Source organism: Micropterus dolomieu, linkage group LG10 (assembly GCF_021292245.1).
Source record: "Micropterus dolomieu isolate WLL.071019.BEF.003 ecotype Adirondacks linkage group LG10, ASM2129224v1, whole genome shotgun sequence".
In the NCBI taxonomy this organism is placed as follows: domain Eukaryota; kingdom Metazoa; phylum Chordata; class Actinopteri; order Centrarchiformes; family Centrarchidae; genus Micropterus; species Micropterus dolomieu.
Genome location: NC_060159.1, coordinates 1,900,818 through 1,921,619, shown reverse-complemented (window position 1 = coordinate 1,921,619; position 20,802 = coordinate 1,900,818). Strand labels below are relative to the sequence as shown.

Sequence of the window (20,802 nt, the reverse complement as noted above, 5' to 3'; positions counted from 1 at the left end):
TCTCTCTCTCTTTCACTCTCTTTCTCTCTCTCTTTCTCTCTCTCTCTCTCTCTCACCCCAACCGGTCGAGGCAGATGGCCGCCCACCCTGAGCCATGGTTCTGCTCGAGGTTTCTGCCTCTTAAAAGGAAGTTTTTCCTTGCCTCTGTCGCCTAGTGCTTGCTCTTGGTGGGAACTGTTGGGCTTCTGTAAATATCATCACAGAGTACGGTCTAGACCTGCTCTTTTATGAAAAGCGCTGTGAGATAACTGTTGTTGTGATTTGGCGCTATATAAATAAAATTGAATTGAATTGAATTGAAATTGAATCTTTATACACTGCTCAAAAAAAATAAAGGGAACACTAAAATAACACATCCTAGATCTGAATGAATGAAATACTCTCATTAAATACTCCTTTCTTTATATAGTTGAATGTGCTGACAACAAAATCACACAAAAATTATTAATGGAAATCAAATTTATCAACCCATGGAGGTCTGGATTTGGAGTCACACTTAAAATCAAAGTAGAAAACCACACTACAGGCCGATCCAACTTCGCACTACCTGAGCCACTTGTGTGGGTTGTAGACTCCGTCTCATGCTACCACTAGAGTGAAAGCAGCGCCAGCATTCAAAAGTGACCAAAACATCAGCCAGGAAGCATAGGAACTGAGAAGTGTTCACTGTACAGTGTGCTGAATGTTAGCAGCCAACATGTGGCTACCTACTCTGTTTGGATGAACTCCATCAGATCTGAGGAGGGATGAACGGTTCCAGAACAAATTAATATTGTTAATAAAACCAAGGCCACGAGTTTTACAAGCAGACTGGAGCCAGGAGTGGAGGTAAAGGAGTCGCCTAAAACTTTCCCCTCCCCGGCCCAGTGTGGGGATCGGGCCTGAGATGAAAATTGACTTTCCGCAGCTTTCCAAGTTAAACAGTTTGTTAAAATCCGCTTTTGTCAGTTCAGAGGCACCACGAGCCATATCATTCGCCCCGACAGAGGATGAAAGCTCCAGGAGTTTTTCCAGAACAACAGGGACTGTGGCTCCACGGAAGCAGCGAGTAGTGGCGTTAAAGAAACGGATGTTTCGGGTAATTGAGTCTCCAATTATCAAGGTTGTTGGAGCGAAAAGGGGACAATGAGATAGGGACTATCCACACATTGCGCACGGGCAGATAAGGCCGTTGGTGAAGCGCTGGCAACAGTACCAGGCCTGGGAGAGCAACTCCCAGCCGGCTGCGATTCAGGAAGGCCTCTAGATTGCTGTTCCTTCCTTTAGATTTCTATGTCGAGTAGAGGTCACAGACCGTGAAGGAGGTCGCTGAGGGTTCCCTGAGTGGCCATCCATTCACGCGCTGTCAGCAGCCAGTGGAGGGAAGGCAGCAGCGTCGGTCAGTGCGGCAGGGGATGCAGTGGTCTCAGCCAGCACTGTATTTTGACATAGGCCCAGGTGAAGTGGAGCATCTGGGGCAGGGGGATCAGCAGGATGCACCGGGTCATCATCAGCCAACAGGGTTGCATAACGATTGGAGAGGCACAGACTAGGGGGAGATGCAGCCCTGTCTGAGACCCTCTTCCGACCACCACCTCATGGTTAGGTGATGAGCACGAAGGTCGTGGGCAGGAAGAGGGATCCCATGCTGCTGTGTCCTGGAGAGCTGTGTTTTGCGAGGCTAAGTTTTTGGAATGCTCGGCCACCATGCAGCTAGACAGCCGCGGTAGACGCTTCATGAAGCTTGCCAGCAGCGAATCCATTCTTTGAAGTTCATCCGATAGCCGTCAGATATCCTCTTTAAGGTCAGCGATCTTTTTGTATGCCTTTTTTAAGTTAGGACTGTCATCACAAGGCATTGCTGAGGCCATTATTGTTTCACTAGCTTAAACAGTTTAACTAGAAAAATATGTAGCTAGAGCCAGCAGCCGATTAGCTTCCGGTAAACAACGCCAAGAGATACACACTTAATGTAGCAGTGCTCGACAAAAGGTAGTCCAAACAGAACTAAGGAATCTGCAAACTCTGTATAGTCCAAAGATTAAACAAAACATACCAAGTTCAAATAATCCACCAGGTAATAATTCCAAAGGCAAACGAGGAACCTTTGCATGCTGACTGTTTGATTATCGTTTAGGGAGGGAGAGCATTCTCCTTGTTTACTCTGTAGTGACTCTCTGCAATTGTGCCAAGTGTGAAAATGGAACACTATCCGTAGGTGTCATTTACACAGGGGATAAGGCAGCGTGAGCCCTCTTTACCTCCTGTTCACCCATGACTGCGTTCCTATCTATAGCTCTATCACCATAATCACATGGACGTTGCTGACGTACTGCGGTAAGCATGTTGACTCATTTCCGTTTCCGGTGCTTGTGTGTTGGTAGCGTGTTGTGCTGCTCTCGCTAAATATCAGTTAAATTTGTTAGATTACAGCGGCCAACTGTCCGCTAAACACTTATTCTTACAGTAATTTTGCCCAAGCACTCACACTTCTTTCCATCTTTTGGTGACTGCTGCTCAGTCTCCTAGTTGTTCAAAAGTTTGGTAGCTAACGCTACCAAAACTAGCGACTTTAGCTTAGCAGCTATCCATGGCTTCTTGCTCTCCTACTTTCTCCTGCTCGGTGTGTCAGATGTTCAGTTACTCCTCTGCCTCCTTTAGCGGTAATGGTACGTATAATAAGTGTAGTTTATTTGTAGACATGGAGGCGAGGCTCAGTGATTTAGAAGTCCGGCTCCGCACCTTGGTAGATCAGTCTTTAGCTACTGTAGCTAGCCAGTCCCCGGTAGTCGGTGCGGGCCGGCCTGAGTTAGCCTGTGGTAGCTGTCCCCCAGCATCCCCTGAGCAGTCAGGAGGGGATGGCTGGGTGACTGTCCGAAGGAGGAATAGTCGTAAGCATTCAAAGCCCACAGGTCACCACCAACCTGTTCACGTCTCTTAACAGATTTTCCCCACTCAGCGACACACTCGCTCAGAAACCAACTCTGATCATTGGCAGCTCCATTTTGAGAAACGTGAAGTTAGCGAAGCCAGCATCCATAGTTAAGTGCATCCCTGGGGCCAGAGCGGGTGACATTGAGTCTTATTTGAAACTGCTGGCTAAGGATAAACATAAATACAGTATATAAGATTAATGTTGAGTCGGTGTGTACATATGCAAAAACAATGTCGGACACCGTAGTTTTCTCTGGACCCCTGCCAAATCTGACCAGTGATGACATGTCATCATTACGCCGCTGGTTGTAGAGGTAGTGTCCAGCAAACGATGTGGGCTTTGTAGATCATTGGCAGACTTTCTGGGGAAGACCTGGTCTGATTTGGAGAGACAGCATCCATCCCACTTGGGAAGGAGCAGCTCTTATTTCTAGAAATCTGGCCAAGTTTATTAGTGGACCAAATCCATGACAACCCAGAGTTGAGACCAGGAGGCAGAGTCGCAGTCTAACACACTTCTCTGCCCTTCTAATTCAGCAGTTACCCACCCTAAACCCTACGCAGAGTCGCAGTCTAACACACTTCTCTGCTCCTCCATTTCAGGAGTTACTTAGTGAAAATCCTATAGGGACGGTGTCTGTCCCCCGACCATCAAAATTATTTAAATCAAAGGTAAACAGAAGACTGGGTGATGGAGAATATGTTAGCCTAAATGAATCCACCCCTTCCAGTCATATTAATACTCACATTCCTCGAGGCACAGGCCGAGGAGGTGGAGTTGCAGCTATCTTCGACTCTAGCCTACTAATCAGCTCTAAACCTAAACTAAATTATAACTCATTTGAAAGCCTTGTTCTTAGTCTTTCACACCCAAGTTGGAAATCACTGCAACCAATTATTTTTGTTATTATGTACCGAGCACCTGGTCCGTACTCTGAATTTGCAGAGTTTTTGTCAACTTTACCCCTTAAAACGGACAAAGTTATTATTGTAGGGGTTTTTAATATTCATGTGGACGTTGAGAATGATAGCCTTAGTACTGCGTTTATCACTCTGTTAGATTCCATGGCTGTTCATGAACCGACTCACTGTTTTAACCACACCCTCGACCTTGTTTTGGTATACGGTATTGAAATTGAACATTTAATAGTGTTCCCACAGAATCCCTCTTTATCTGACCACTGTTTGATAACTTTTGAGTTTGTATTGCTGAACTACACGCCATTGGGCAAAAATTTCTACACAAGAGGTCTGTCTGATAGTGTTGTAGCTAAATTTAAGGATGCGATTCTATCAGCTCTAAATTCATTATCAAGTCACAAAGTAACGGTGTCCTATGCTAATTTCAGTCCCTCCCAAATCGATCATCTTGTTGATAGTGCTGCAGGCTCGCTGCGAATGACACTGGACTCTGTAGCCCCTCTAAACAAAGACAGTTAGCTCCATGGTATAATACTGAGTAGTTACGACTTCATGAGCTTCTTTAATGATAAAATTCTAACTATTAGAAACAAAATTCACCAAGACCTGCCCTCAACTGGCATCAACTTATCTCTAAACTCAGGAACCTTAGAAACAGCTGTAGAACCAGATATATGTTTAGACTGCTTTGCTTCCCTCAGTCTTTACCAACTAACTTCAATAATTTCTTCATCTAAACCATCAACCTGCCGCTTAGACCCCATCCCGACTAGGCTGCTTAAAGAAGTTTTACCCTTAGTCAGCACTTCTATACTAGATATGATCAATCTATCTTTATCAACAGGCTATGTACCACAGTACTTTAAAGTAGCTCTACCTCTTCTGAAAAAGCCCAAACTTGATCCCGATTTTTTAGCCAACTATAGACCTATATCTAACCTTCCATTTCTCTCTAAGATCCTGGAGAAAGCAGTTGCTAAACAGCTGTGTGACTTTCTACAGAGCAATAGTTTATTTGAGGATTTTCAGTCAGGATTTAGAGTTCATCATAGCACAGAGACAGCACTGATGAAAATTACTAACGACCTCCTCAATGCATCAGACAAAGGACTTGTCTCTGTACTGGTTTTATTAGATCTGATACCACTGACCATCAGATCCTAATGCAGAGACTGGAACATTTTATTGGCATTAAAGGAACCGCTCTAAGCTGGTTTAAGACCTATTTATCAGATTTCAGTTTGTACATGTTAACAATGAGTCCTCCATGCACGCCAAAGTTAGTCATGGAGTTCCTCAAAGATCTGTCCTCGGACCAATCCTGTTCACTTTACATATGCTTCCTTTAGGCAGTATTATCAGGAAATATTCCATAAACTTTCATTGTTATGCAGATGATACTCAGTTATATCTATCGATCAAGCCAGATGAAACTCATCAGTTAGCACCTCCGTGACGCATTATCTAAAGATATATTTTCCCTTGATGGCATTGCCCTGGCCTCCAGCACCACTGTGAGGAATCTTGGAGTTATCTTTGATCAGGAAAAGTCGTTTAAGTCTCACATCAAGCAAATTTCAAGGACCGCCTTTTTTCACCTACGTAATATTGCGAAAATCAGGAACATACTGTCTAAAAATGATGCAGAAAAACTAGTCCATGCATTTGTTACTTCTAGGCTGGATTAATGCAATTCCCTATTATCAGGCTTCTTGTAAAAGCCGATTAAGACTCTTCAGCTGATCCAGAATGCTGCAGCACGTGTTCTGACAGGAACCAGGAAAAGAGATCACATTTCTCCTGTCTTAGCTTCTCTGCATTGGCTTCCAGTAAAATCCAGAATAGAATTTAAAATCATTCTTCTCACATACAAAGCTCTTAATCGTCAGGCACCATCTTATCTTAAACAGCTCATAGTACCTTACTACCCCACCAGAGCACTGCGCTCCCAGAATGCAGGGTTACTTGTGGTTCCTAGAGTCTCCAAAAGTAGACTAGGAGCCAGAGTGTTCAGCTATCAAGCTCCTCTCCTGTGGAACCAGGTTCCAGTTTGGGTTCAGGAGGCAGACACCATCTCCACATTTAAGAGTAGGCTTAAGACGTTCCTCTTTGATAAAGCTTATAGTTAGGGCTGGCTCAAGTGAGTCCTCTACTTTCTCTCCCTCTCTTCGCAACCTCATCCCATTATTGCATGTTACTAACTCAACTTCTCCCCTTTCTGGTAGTCTTGTGCTTTCTCGTCCCTCTCCTCTCTCCTCCTATCACTTCCTGCAGGTGTTTGTGGCTCTGGAGCTGTGGAGTCTGGATCTGTGGCTGTGGGTCACCTGCTGCCCCCGTGTTCCTGCTCGACACCGTCTGCTACAATTATTGTTACTAGTCCTATTGTTATTATAATAATTTACATTACGATTATTATCATTAACACTACTGTAAATATCAGTACCATTTTCCATTTAGTCTATAGCAACATCACATTTACTGTCTGTACCTCTGTGTGTAATTGTGTAGGCTGCCTCCCTCCCCTCTCTCTCTACCTCTCTGTCCCTCTCTCTCTCTTCCTCTCTGTCCCTCCCTTCCTCTTACTCTTTGTCCCTCCCTCCCTCTTCCTCTCTCTCTCTCTATGTCTCTCCTTCACCCCCAACCGGTGGAGGCAGATGGCCGCCCACCCTGAGCCATGGTTCTGCTCGAGGTTTCTGCCTCTTAAAAACAAGTTTTTCCTTGCCTCTGTCGCCTAGTATTTGCTCTTGGTGGGAATTGTTCGGCTTCTGTAAATAACTTCACAGAGTACGGTCTAGACCTGCTCTTTTATGAAAAGCGCTGTGAGATAACTGTTGTTGTGATCTGGCGCTATATAAATAAAATAAAATTGAATTGAATAATCAAGTTTGCAGATGACACCACGGTGGTAGGTCTGAGGTACAGCACCTGGCTGAGAGGTGCTCCGACAACAACACGGAGGTAAACACCCAGAAGACCAAGGAGATCATCATGGACTTCAGGTGGGGTGGAAACCATGCACACACCCCCATTTACTAAAATACATTAAACATGCCAGTCAGTCAGAACTGAAGAAGTCCTTTGGATGAGGGACGAAACGTCTTCCAGTATCTTCAACCAAGTCCAGTTGCCCTTGATTTTAACCTTCGTTGGATAACTATGACCTGGATGACTGAGAATCTTCATAGACATTAAACATGTAGTATTGTGAGTTAGGGCTGTGTGATATGACAAAAAATGCATTTCCTGATAAAGGTAATTTCAAATCCCAATAATGATATATTTCCCAATATAGAAAAATCTTTGTAAATTCAATAAAATATCATTATATACTAAGTTAATTCACTGCACTTCACTGCAGTGCTAAGCCCCGTCCCCTCTATTACAATAAAGTGTGGAATTTGCGACACAACGAAATAAACGATAGCGCTTAATTGTTAATGACAGATGTTTTTCTATTGTCAAACGATATATAATCATATCGCACAGCCCTACTGTGAGCAGTACATCTCTTAGAGAATAAGCTGTGTGAAAGCGTACGCTCCTGTAAAGCCTGCCGGATGGGAGGAGGGTGAAAAGTGCATGGTGAGGGTGGGAGGCATCCTTGTTGATGTTTCTTGTCCTGCCCAGGCTGTTCTTGTGATAAAAGTTCTCAGTGGTGGGTAACTGGGTGATGGTGATTCGTTTGGCAGTTTTTACCATCTCACTCAAATGCTTTATGGTCTGATACGAAGCAGTTGCCATACCACACTGAGATGCGGCATGTGAGTAAGTCCAAGGGTCTAGGTAAGATCATCAGAAATGAGGATGCCAAGGAAGCTTGACACACTCTCCACTTAGTGTTGTGTCGTTCAAAGAACATTTCGTCCATAAGACCTAATCATGTGTATAACTCGGGAGGAACGGGTTGTCTCAGTGAGTGATTTGTTCATTTTCACGCATGCGTGAAGGATCTTGGACTCTTCACACGTCAGCTGCATGGGCTCCGTCAGCACAGGAAACAGAACTGATTAGTTCACGACTCTCAACTGAGGGTCTCTAGGTCTGAGTCGTTCACTGCTCACATGGGTCCTCCTCAGTCTTTCGTTCACTCGGCAGGCTGAGTGACTACCAGCGCCGGAGAATGAGAGGCAGGTCGGCTGTCAGGTAACAGTCACTGGACTGACATTATATAGCTATTTTGTTAATTATGTTACATTTAATAAAGCATAACGTTATTACAGTGCAGTGATGTTGTGCTAAGTTATAGTTTTAACACAGTAACTTTAGTCCTGCTAGTGTTTACAGCTAACAGCTGATGTGAGTTGTTCTGGGTCCGCTCCACTTCAGAGCCCTGACAGGGTTCTAACGGGATCCGAATTACCTCCGAGGTCATCTCCTCTCCAAAACAAACCGACCCGGTCATTAAAACATTAAAACACAGCCACGTAGCAACGTTAGCGTTAGCCCTGTAATTAGCTAACAGCTGATCCCGGTCCGCCAGAGAAGGCAACGTAACTTTTCCTTTTTATTTATCAACAGAGCCGTGCTGTTGTTTCACAGCTCGTGACTGGTAAACAACTGGTGTTTGAGAGCGATGTGCTCGTGTGTTTCTCTGTCAGAATCCGGACCTCATGTGGCCCATTCTGCGTCCAGACCTGCCAAACTTCTGCATTTATATGTGTTAATATTTCTTTGTTCCTCTCTCTGTGCTGGAGTTCTTTAAGAACTTGGTGGCTTGATCCAGATTATTATTCAATTAGTTGAATTTTAATAAGAGTGTGTTTATTCATATAGTGTATCAAGCTTATTACTTCAATATATTTACTGCAAATCTGATATTAATATTTTACTCATGGACAGGGACGTTAGGCTTCTGTATGAATGAGCACTTTAGAGATAATGATAGTAATTATATACACAAGTCTTTATATGGCTGGTCTGGTTGTATACTCTGGAAAAATTGTGACAATCGAAGGATTTAGCCGGACTAGTGGTGATTACATATTGACAACATATTTCTGTGGTTTTTACATGGTTTGAATTTGGTTGTGGACCCAGGGGGGTTTATATAATGATGATATACAGTAATCAAGAGGTGAATTTTTGCATTATACTTTGTCAAATAAAGCAAGCCAGGCAGCCTTTTTTAATCACCCACTAGAGGGCTGCAGCGCTGCAATAACCAGCCTAGTTCAAATGAACGAAATGACTCAATAAAAGATCAGTTCATTTTAATGAACGAGATTTGAATGAACTGTCAAAAGAGTCGAACTTGCCATCACTATCTCCACTACAACTCTAGTGATGTAGATGGAGGTGTGAAGAGCTGAATTTGTTTGACAACGGGGCAATGGGCAGTGAAGCTTACTCTGCACAAAATACCACACTGTAACACTATATGCATGGAAATACAAATTCCCTTCCACATACTGTACACTCACGTACTCCCATATCAGCACATGTTCATGCCCATACAACATTGCTAAGTTTAAATCTGTGTAAGCATTTGCAAGGGCAGGTGTGTGCTGATGAGGGTCCATTGTTGTCTTGAGAAAGCCTTCATAGACGCCAAGCTAGGATTTATAGCTACATATGTGAACTTAAATGGATGGCGCTCTCTGCACTTTCACCGGTAAGAAGTGAAATGAGAAGAGAAAAGCTGAAAGACCCGCAGAAAGGCTGAATAAATTAGTCTCTGCTTGTAAATGAACAGGAGAGGCGAGGAGGAAGAAAACATGATATAATGTATTTTACCCTCACTCTTCAGGGTGGAGAAGCTGGTTAGAGCTATTACGCTCTCTATCATGCTGTCCCTTTGGACAATGCACGATGATAACTGATCATCAAGGTGTTGCATTAGAGCTGCTCATGTATCACAACTGGATCACAATGATACAATCAGTTATCATTATTGTACTACGAGCTTCAATGATCCACTAAATTATATTCAGCCGGGTAGGGAACCAGAGCTACGCATACAGCTAAGGTTTAGCCATTTGTTTAAAAAAAAATAAAAAATAATTTAACCAAACTCTAATCACATAATCATGTCATGGATTAGAAACCTGGAAACAGGAAAGCTATGGCAAGAGTTTTTTCCCCTCTGCTATAGCATCACTCAACAAAACACACCGGTGACTGCCATAGGTACTATGTGTATGTACACTATATGTTTGTATAAATGTAAATGTATCTGATGTCTTTGATGTTGTTATGTTGTGGTGTTGTAACTATGTATTTGCGTGAAACTATGTACGGACCATCTATCTATTATTTGTAGAAGTAATTCTGCAGCGGTGCAATGTTCCTCTGTTGTTCCCATCTATCAAAATACGGAGTCTTGCTGTTGCCACATGTGGTTTTCTTGTTGTCAAGCTCAGTATCGGTGCAAATTACATGCCATAACATGCACACAGTCAAAAAAAGTGTGTGCAATGGACATCTAATTTATTGTTTGTTTGCTCCTTTTCATATCTATCACAAAGCATGTAACACAGTCTAGATATATAATATAATGATTAGCTATAATTCAGTTTTATCATTAACTTAAATCATCTTCAACGGACAGACAACCAGGACAGTGAGTTAATACTCAAGAAGGTAAAATAGGAGGTGAGTTCGTTTGCAGCAGACTTTGTGTGAAGTGTAAAAAAAAGGACAATCAGCTTTGATGGTGGTGAAACCCCTCCTGGCAGCCATGACACAGAATTTGAAATTCTCAAATTGCTTATGACTACTGTGACATGGTTATGTGAGAGAGGAGGGGTTTTTAGGGGTTTGAGCTGTGGGTGGATGCAGTCCTCTCACTTACCATACAACCAGAACAATATTTAGCACTCCACCACAAAATATCTGGTGGAGTGCTAAATATTTTCCTATTGTCAAATAATTTCATAAAAAGCCCCAAAATAACAATGTTTTAGTCCGTCTCTTACTACTTTCTGAATTCCATACCCTTTCTTTGACACTGAGTCCCTAGCCCACTGGCTGCCGCTGAAAATATGCATCTTTAAAACCAGGTCACAAATAAATGTTTGTGTTTTTTTTCTGTAAAAGGCTAAATTCCTAAAGCTAGTCACTGTAGTTTAACAAATGTTACTAAAATAGGAGGAGATTTGCCAGGAACTACTTTTAAAGGTGGATCAATCCACATTTTCTGCTGAGTATTTGGGACAGAAGTACAGTGGATGTGGCATAGAATCAAAATAAACAACAGTGTGTCTTCGTGGTAATGAAGGAACATGTCACGCAGTGCAACAGTGTGGCTCAGTGATGTGTTTTTAATAGTTTTTGGAAATCACTTGAGCTCTATGGCACAGAGGGATATAGATATCAGGCTTTGGATACATACACAATACTTGTTAGTAGGGCTCACACATTGTTGGTTTGGCTCTGCTCATGGGATTTTAGTTTATAACAATATCATATGATTACAGGAGTTGTGTGAGTGGATGTTCAAAACATGCACAGCGAAGACATGTAGCGTGGTTACATTATTACAGCCATTATCATTGTGTAACTTACTGATCATTTGTGGCAACTGCAAATAATGTCAATAACTAAATAACCTGCATCACTGTACTGATCAGTTAGCATCAGTGCTCTTGAAATGTTTCACCATAGAAACATCAAGCTAATCATCTGCTGCAACACAAAGTAAAGTACTTGGGCTAGTTATGAGCTACTGTCCTTATCCTCAACCCGAATCTGCAACGCCAGACCAACAGGACCAGCTCTTTATTTGACCAGAACTCCACCATCTCAACCTGGAGTTAAGTTTTGATGAAGTCAAGCTGTGACGGGGTTACATGGTCTCCATTGTAACAAGGGTCGAGCAGAGTTGCTGTGCACATGAGTTGCATGGTTTTGTCATTGTCATATCAAGCTGTGCCAAAACCTCCTCTTAAATGACCCATGTCATTTTGGCATGTTATTTTTCCACTTTAAGAGCAATGTCCCTGAGATGACGGAGCATTGGGATGAGGGGGGGTCGCATAATTTTCCACAGACAAAATGCCCATGAAATTTGCGACTGGACTCAAACCCACATTCACTGCTTCAAGGACACTGACATCTTGCCAGGCCAAGTTGGGGAGAAAATGCTGGCTCTTAGCAGCAAAAACCCTTTCAGTGGCCGGGGCTTGTTCAAGAGCCGCTGGACAGTTTTCTGTTTCGTTCCACCAAGAGTTGCACACTCCTTTAAACAAACAAACTTAGACAGGCTAATACAGTGATCATTCTTTCTGGCACAGTAACATTGACGATGTGGCTGAATCGAATGCTGCTGTTTTATGTTACTTGAATTTATCTTAGAAATCCATAATGACCAACAGACGGCATACGGAAGTATGACCCTGCAATACTTTTCTGCTCATTATTTAAGACAGACACACAGATTTGAACATTCATATTACTCTGTCCATGTTTCCCTCCCAGTGCAACAATATTGACTGAAACTGGTTCTGCTGGCTGAATTTTCATTAGAAATTGAAGATTTATCCTTTACAAAAGTGATGCAGAGGGTTAGAAAATCTATTCAGCATCAAATACCTAAGAACCCTTTGTGAATTTACTTGGATTTTTTTTGATAAATCAATTGTGACTGACCCCGTTTACCTCAAAGCAATAGTGAACTTCTCTTACATGCCAAGAGATAGAGCTCCTGAATAAATTATTCATTCCAATCATTAAATATCTACACACATTACATATTGGCTTCATGAAAACTTTGCCACTATTTATCTGTTCCTGCCATTGAAACCGGTGCTACAAAGGCAACAGTATGCATTATTGATGTCTGTATAGGGTCTGTGCTGCTTTCTATGCAGCTGCATGGCAAAAAATTAAAAGCCCTGTATTCTATTCCTTCTAATCAATAAATGTGCTGGTGGTGTTATTCGTTGGTGCTAATCATAGCTCAGCAGGGCTTAGGGGTCTGAGCCGGAGTCTGGTTCACACACTGCCTGAGACATGAGAGCTGCACCACTAATATCTCATTATCATGGATCTGCTGATTACTTTGCCAGAGTCCCTTCCTGCTCCAGCCCTTTCCTCCTCATTTGAATACATTTAAATATGGCAAGGCGGAAGACGAGGAAGGCAAAGTGCTAATTTGATAGCAGAGGAGACAGGTTAAAGATGTTCCCGTGAATCCTAGCACTTTTTTTTTTACGACATTGGGCTCTCACTGATTTCCTGGTTCAGTAAAAAGGAATGAGGTATGACCTATCACATATAGCCCAAGCTCCATCAGCAAGTACTGTTTTAATCAGCAATGTCACCTCTCCAATCAGCTCCCATGCAGAGTCTTCCCTCTTTACTGATGTTTGCAAATATTTTCCTCGTGGCATAGCTTTGTTTCTGCAAAGGGAGAATTGATTTCTGATTAAGGCTGACCCATTTTGCAGATGTAAGCTTGTTTTTCGTGTGTTATTGTGCCTGTGATCTAGTCTTCCGCTGTTTACATCAGCAGTGAAAAGACAGGCAGCGTGGCACAGATGGTGCTTTGTGCAGGATGATTCCTCAATAGAAGTTATTTGAATGGTTATTCTGTGTTAAATTTCATAAGTGCTGCTGGGGGGGGGGGGCAACACAGATGGAGAAAAGCATTTTTTCCCCCAGCTACGTGTACCCACACCCCCACACAGGAGCTACATGCATGTGGAAATGTCAGTCAAGGGTGATTGGGTGTATGTCTATTTTGTTATTTCAAACAGGGCGAGGGATCTGACTGTTTGTCTTTGGCTGACTGAGCAACAATGTTTAGCTTTATTAAATCTGCCAACTTCCCACGAGAATACGTAAATTAAATCTTATATACTTATACAGCATATGATGGAGGAGGCCACTAAAAAGGAGCTGTGTAATGGTGTAGGTCAGTGTGACCCAGGCTGCAAATGTTTGATACAAGATATAGCAGTGGAGCACTGGGGGAAATGTTGTCTTTGCATTTACCTTGGAGACAGGGCATTTTCTTTTAACATGAAATAATACTGGAGAGGAAGTTCACTGCTTTAAATATGACTTCATATTTGATGCAATGTGTACGGTACTTTTCATAGCTTTGCAGATCTGAATTTCAGCTTCCACCATCCCATGTTTTCGCTATTTCCAAATTAGCGCAATATCCTTGTTCCATACTTTTCCCTCCTCATCTCCAAGTCAACTATGGGATGGTTTTTTGGGAAGGTGAATTGGGGTTGACCGTACATGAAACCTGGTGGGACGTTGCTCTTAACAAAATCCACACAAGCTCATCGTGTGCTTGTCTCTCTTTGATACAGTTCAAGGTGCTGTACGGGATTCATTTCTCCAAAGCACGTCTGTCACAAATTTACCCCACTGTCACTGACAGCTGTGATAAATGTCATGCCTCTCCCTGCAACCTAACCCACATGTTCTATTCCTGCCAATTATAATTTCCCTTTTGGCAGAAATATTTTGATAGCATCTCAAAAATACTGTCGATCACTGTTAAACCGTGTCTCCATATTATCATATTTGGGTATCCGGAAAATTATAACAGGTACAACCCAATCCAAGTAGATACTGTATCTTGGCGTTCACTTCCTTATTAGCAAGACGGCGCCTTCATTTCCATTGAATATCCACAAAGCCTTCTTCTCCTCCTTCCTTAGTGCCTTCCTTAGATATTATGTCTCCTGAAATAGGGAAAGATTAGGTATTCTCTGAGTGCTAATCTTGATAGGTTTTACTGTAAGTGGCTCTGCAATTTTTGTCTTCTGATTGAGGGAACATCTACCCTTGGGACCTCCTCAGTTCACTTACTGATGCAACCATGTTTCTCCTCTAGTTTTTGCCCATTTCATCCATAATTAATTCTGTTCTTAATCTCCTCACAGACCTGCCAGCCCTGACTTGGGCCTGCTACTCTGCCTCATGCTCTGCTTCATTCCATTCTCCAGTTCTCTTAGCTTCCCTCTGGATCAGCTACCTCATGCTCCCCTGGTTCTATCCTGCTCCACTCCATGGCTCTCCACTCCAAGCTCCTATTCATCTTCTTCTGAGTATTCCACAATAAATACTGTTGAACTGCTCCATTGCCTCCTGTCTGTGTTATGAACTCAGCAGACACGGCAGCCCTACCTCCAGCATCTGTCCACCAAGCTCTTTCTGGACAGGGCACCCTGCTCGGTCAACAAACACAACAACCACATCCTTAGCCAGAACTTACTTACTCAGGTTACAAAGGTTACAGGCCCTACAATATCTTAAGACCCAGTTCTCTGTCCCAAGCCCTTAGCCAGCTCCTGCACCACCTGTCAACCAGTAATTCCTCTTCTCTCCATGTAGAGTTTTTCTAGTTAAGTATGTATGCTTGCTGTATAGAGCAGCTGGAATGAGGAGGCACTCCAGGGGGCTTTCCTTAATACCTTGGTGGAATCTATTAAATATGAATTGGTGTCCAGAAACAAGCCCTGAGACCTGGAAGGTTTAATTTCCCCGGCTATCTGTGTGGACAACAGCCTCAGTGACAGTTAGAGGGAGAGGGCAGGTATGAGGGGCGGAGTCGGCATTCTCTAACATCTGTAGATTTGCCTTGATCTTCTCCCCCAACTGCCTCTCCTTCAAAGTCTGTTGCAGAGCCTGAACCTATGCTGCTTGGACCATCTCGCACCAGAGACAAAACAGTGGAGTCTGAACTCTAGGAGCTGCCTGTATTATGTTGGAGATTGACACCCTTCCTCACAGGTTTGCAAAAAAAGACTGTCTGTGTTGTTCTCTGTCCCTCTGGTAACACCACGTAAAGATCAGTTTCTACATTGACTGTCCTTGCACTCCCTTTGTACTTGGCTTGCCCTGGTTAAAGTTGCATAATCCACAAATTGATTGGACCTCTGGAAAGACACCTTCTTGGAGTGCAAATTGTCTTCAGTGTGCTTTAGCCCCTGTCCTGTCTGTGCCACAGCTCATCTCTGAACCCCCTGACCTCTCAGCAGTGCCACCCGAGTACCTCAACCTAGCTCTAGTGTTAAGTAAACCAGGGCCAGTCAACGCCCCAGAAATACATTCTGGGCTCTTTGTCTGCAGGGACCATTAGACAGTCTCTCTCCCTAGTGGGTGCTGGATTTTTCTTTGTTAGTTAACAGGAAAGATTAGGACTTTGAGTGTTATCAGAATTCTTGGGAGCAGGTCAACTTTTCAAAAGATCTCAGGCAAGCTCAGGATGTCTTTCAAAGCACTGTTTATTGAAGTCTGGAAGGGGAGATGATAGCATCTGCATACAGAATGAGAACACAATGTAGTACCAATCCAAACCTGATGGATATTAATTGTTTGGGATCTGAGGTGCCCAATAAGGTTATTTATTATTCACCCCTCACATCTAGTGGTTTTGCTATCCCCAGGTAACCTAAGTGATGTTTTGTTTAATTCAAACCACATGCAACTCTAGAGCCAGTCAGTCTGTCTGTAAAGAAACAAAATAAAGATACTCTCGACCTTGGGTTACCTAGGACCACAGAGTGCATCCTTATAAAGGCAGGTCTGTCAGCCAAGCAGAAAGAAAGAACCAAGCCCTAACATGACCAGGGGAAAACTGTGTCATAGTACCCCTAAAAGTCCTTCACACTGAGACCATGTATTGGTTTTAATGGATTAAATATATCATATATCATATAAACTGAAAAAGGTATCCTTTGCCACTCATCCGCACTGCTTTCGCCCCTCTTTAAGGTGCTTAGAGCTTAACTAATGACACTTCCAGAATACCTATCAATGCATGAAAAATGGAATTTTCGTCCCTTTAAACTGTCTTGAATCTCACTAATCCCCGGCAGTTATCGGACATTTATGGCGCAGTGCGTTCGCATTCGCCTGTGCCGAAAATTATCGGAAACGTACCCACACAAGCAGCGTGGAAGGGGGGTGTCGTGGGGCTGTCGGAGGTGTTAATGACTCCACTTAAGACTATATTCAGGTGATATATTACATGTTGTATTCATGCTATCAGCCTACACTAATCAAGGACATGAATTTATGAGGAATTCATTAATGAGGCACATTCAATTTTTTTTTAAAAGGCAAATGCGAAAACTATTTACAAACCATTTACAAAACATATGAAATGTCTGTCCACCTCTGAGTCATGTGTTGGTGGCTGTCAGAACATGTGATGTCTCACAGTGGGTCTTACAAACAGCTGGTAAACAAAAATTTGTGAGAAAGAATAGCCACAGTACAAAAAAATTTAATAAAACAACACAGTAAAAAGTTTGCTACTTACACAGAATAGCATCAATATCCACTTCATGTAAATCCGGACACCAAAAAGGATGTGACCACTTCGTTATAAGATGAGCATGGTCAAAGTACCGTCAAAGAACAAAAACCATTTACTTTTATACAGTACAATGCATTCCTATTCTGAAAATCTTACCCTTGCTCAGCATCATGGTGCTTGCAAGTTATGAACCAGCTGCCTCCCTTCTTCCTCAGGCATCTTGAAACATAACATGCTCTTAGGCTTACCTGATTTGTATTTGTATAGCTCCCAGCATTTTCATTTCATGTGAAAGCTGCCTCTAGACCTAGTGGAAGGGGGGTTATGGGGGCAACACTGACAAACAAAATCAGTTCAGTTCCTGACAGTTTTCGGTGCTGGCCAAAAATTCCAATGAGCAGCCGTTAACCTGAACTTCCACAGCAATGTAACGTGCCGGAAAATAACGCTTTTCATGCAGTGTATCACTTTGTTTGTAGGACCCTGAAGTTCAACAGCAAAATAATTGTTAAGTACTCCAACGGCTGTTCAAATGGATCTTTCTAAGGTTTCCGAAGTCATGGAGTGGCCAGTACCCAACCTGTCTGTCCTCTCACACTTACCTCTCCCACCAGTTTATTCTGTTGGACCCCAGGGGTGGAACCAGCATTCCTAAAACTCAAACACCCTGCAGTCCAGTCCTCACTCAACCAGACCCAGAACCTTCATTGCTGAGGTGGATTACTTCAACATTCTTGTTCGGACCCCTAAAAATCCCTGTGCCGTCTTTTACAGGAAACTTTTTGCAGTCGTTAGTATTTAGCCTGGGTGCCACTCAGAGTTTCAGTCTGACAAAATATACTTTTACTTTTCAGCCATCAACCCTACAAAGGAGTTGCTGTAGCCTTCTATTACAGCAACACAAAAACCAGCGAGCAACAACACACACACACACACACACACCAGCAAACTTCAGTGTTACCTAGTGTATTATACAAACAGTCACAGTGCAAGAAAAGCTGTGCAACACAAACCCAGATCCGCTGGCATTCCCTTTTATGGCGATACAGACTTCCGGGAATAGTCGGCCATGGCCGGTGTGCAGACTCAACAGTCTGTGATTTCCTGTTGTTGCTTGGCTAGCCCGAGTCCCATTTTGTTCAGACCAGGCATTAGCCAGGAGCAGCCTTAAATCCTATCCTCTCCTTCCTCTCCTCTCCTCTGGGGCGATCACAACACCCGCTGTGGTGCCTGGTCCGGTTGAGCTGGCTACGTGGATCATCTAAAGGTCCGCTGCTCTTTGTGTTTATGTGTTAGCTATATTACTCCAGATTTCAAGGACAGGCTAACAACAGGCAGCCTAGATGCAGACGCTTGTGACGGACGGACCACTTCCTTGAGTGCCCCCTGTGAGTATGCAGCATACTGTTTTGTGTGTCAGGTGAGGGAGGTGGTGAGTCCTTAAACGCGCAGATCGCCACAAGCTTTCTTCAGCAGAATAGAATAATGACATTGGGAACTGTGAACTCTTGGAACTGCTCCACTGCCTCCTGTCTGTGTCTGCACCTGGGTCCACTAGTTCCTAAGTGCTCACTTCACTCCCCTAGCTTACAGAATTTGCATAGTATTGTATTTGCATGCCTATCATTATCCATGAACCACACACTAAACAGAAGCAATTAGCAGAGCTTAAAATGAAACTCTTATAAACACATGTGTCTGTTCTAATTTCAAGCTTGCACAGAATATGACATGAGAAGGATGTCCCTGCTATGTACTTTGGGACTTGCCTTTGTAATCTTCATAAATATAAATTAAATTAAATATAAATAAACTTGAACTTTAGGCTGAATTATTATGGTACATAAACCCCACTGCATCCTTCATAAATGAAATAAAACCATAACCATTGAAAACAAAACAAAAGCTATAGTTATAGGAGTCCAGTTATAGGAATTAATGATCTCAGTAATATCTCAAGAGCTGCACAGTTTTATTATTTTTATAAGTGATGACTGAAAAAGCCCGTTGGATTTGCATTTATTCTGTGAATGATATGATCCTCTTAAATTACATAAAGGTCACACAAATTCAAGAGAAGAGGCAATGATTCCAGGGGAGTTTCCATCAATCTACCAGTGTCTGTGTGGAAGGATATACTGTATAATTGCTCTGTCCAAACAGATATTATGTTATTATAATTTAAAATTATATTAAAAATTAGAACTACTTTAATTACTGTGACATAAATAATGGTTTAAGAATAACTGTGCTGTTTTTCTTTTCCCCTTTTTAATGAACCTCAGACAAGGGAACATCATGATGTGTATCTCAAATATGCTGTATCCCATCACAGATGTTAAAACACCAGAAAGCATGCAGAATCGCAACAGGAGTTGCTAGCATGATCATAGTTGTCAGTCAGACTTGTGTGTCCCAAAAGGTTCCATGTTGTGTAGACAGGATGTCTCACTGGATGCCTCTTAGATGTTTCGAAATGTGACATATGCTTATGATTTAGATCAAGAGGCACCACGGGGACTGAGGAAATTACTTTCCTCTGAAAGCTGTGCTGCTATTCCCATCTCTGTTCAGTATGTATGATTATTTTGAATTGGCTGGCAAAAAATTAATAAATGGCCACATTCAAAATGGATTGCATGCCTATAGATAAAATAGGTCCAATGAAGTAGAAGGGTTTGAGATCTCAGAGACTTGAAGCTCCAAGACGAGATGTACAGCAATTGGAATCGTGTGGTGAAGGTACGTGAGTAGCTCCAGTCATTGATTTTTGGCCGCTTGGGAACAGAGGAACAATGTGAAAAGTCAATATCTAAAATAATTTAACATTATATAGTTGTTGAATGAGTATAGTTGGTGAATTAGAAAAATGTTGCTTATTTACAAGTCCAGCAGATAGAGAGCAAATTTAGCATTAGCAGATTTTGAGTGGTTACTCTCTTTTCAATCCGGTCTCACTCCCAAGTCATCATATACTGCCGCTAGGTCAGTGGTCCTCCACTATACACTTTAGCATTTTGAAGTTGTGGGCCATGCTGACCAAGCAGCAATATTTGACAACTTGTGAGTTTGGTGTCCACCAAACTTCTGAGAAAAATATCTGACTCTTAAGCTACCTAATGCTCCACTATGTTGTAGTAGACCTAAATTTATTAGTTATGCATTTTAATAAATTTCTAAGAATTGATACCCAATTATGAATTTTTAAGATTCATAAAATCATTTTATTTAATTCCTCGTTTTAGGGCACCACCGGAGTTGTTATAATCCTAGAGTCTCTGGACCTCTAGGTAGTTTTGAATAATTATACAATTATTACTAGTGATCAGTTAGTTAATAATCGCTCAATTATCTTAAATCAGTCAGTCAGTCAGTCTCATATCTAAAGGGTCAATTCTCTTGGCAGGAACTAGAAATAGGCAACACACACAGCTCTTGATTATATTACAGTGAATTTATTCTCTAACTAAGGTGATAAAAAGATGGTTGAATACAGGGAACATAAACATTTGATGAACAATGAGCCTGGAGGTTCGATTGTGGGAAGCATTTGACTCATACGGCATAGGAGCTAATTAAAGTAAACTAATGCTATAATTTAGGAGTTAAAATGGACATCTGATCACAGGACGTGTGTTAAGTCTTACTGCTTGTCGACAGTCTGCTTTCGGCCTGTTGCACGGGTCCCACGCTAGCTGCCGATCCTGGCTTTTTGCTAGGGATTCTCCAGGGTTCTCCGTGTCTGA

General features: G+C 42.4%; 1 pseudogene; it reads left to right on the top strand.

Moving 5' to 3' along the window:
* Window positions 1-3,615: 3,615 nt before the first annotated feature.
* LOC123978181 lies at window positions 3,616-15,874 on the top strand (annotated as a pseudogene).
* The last annotated feature ends 4,928 nt before the right edge of the window (window positions 15,875-20,802 follow it).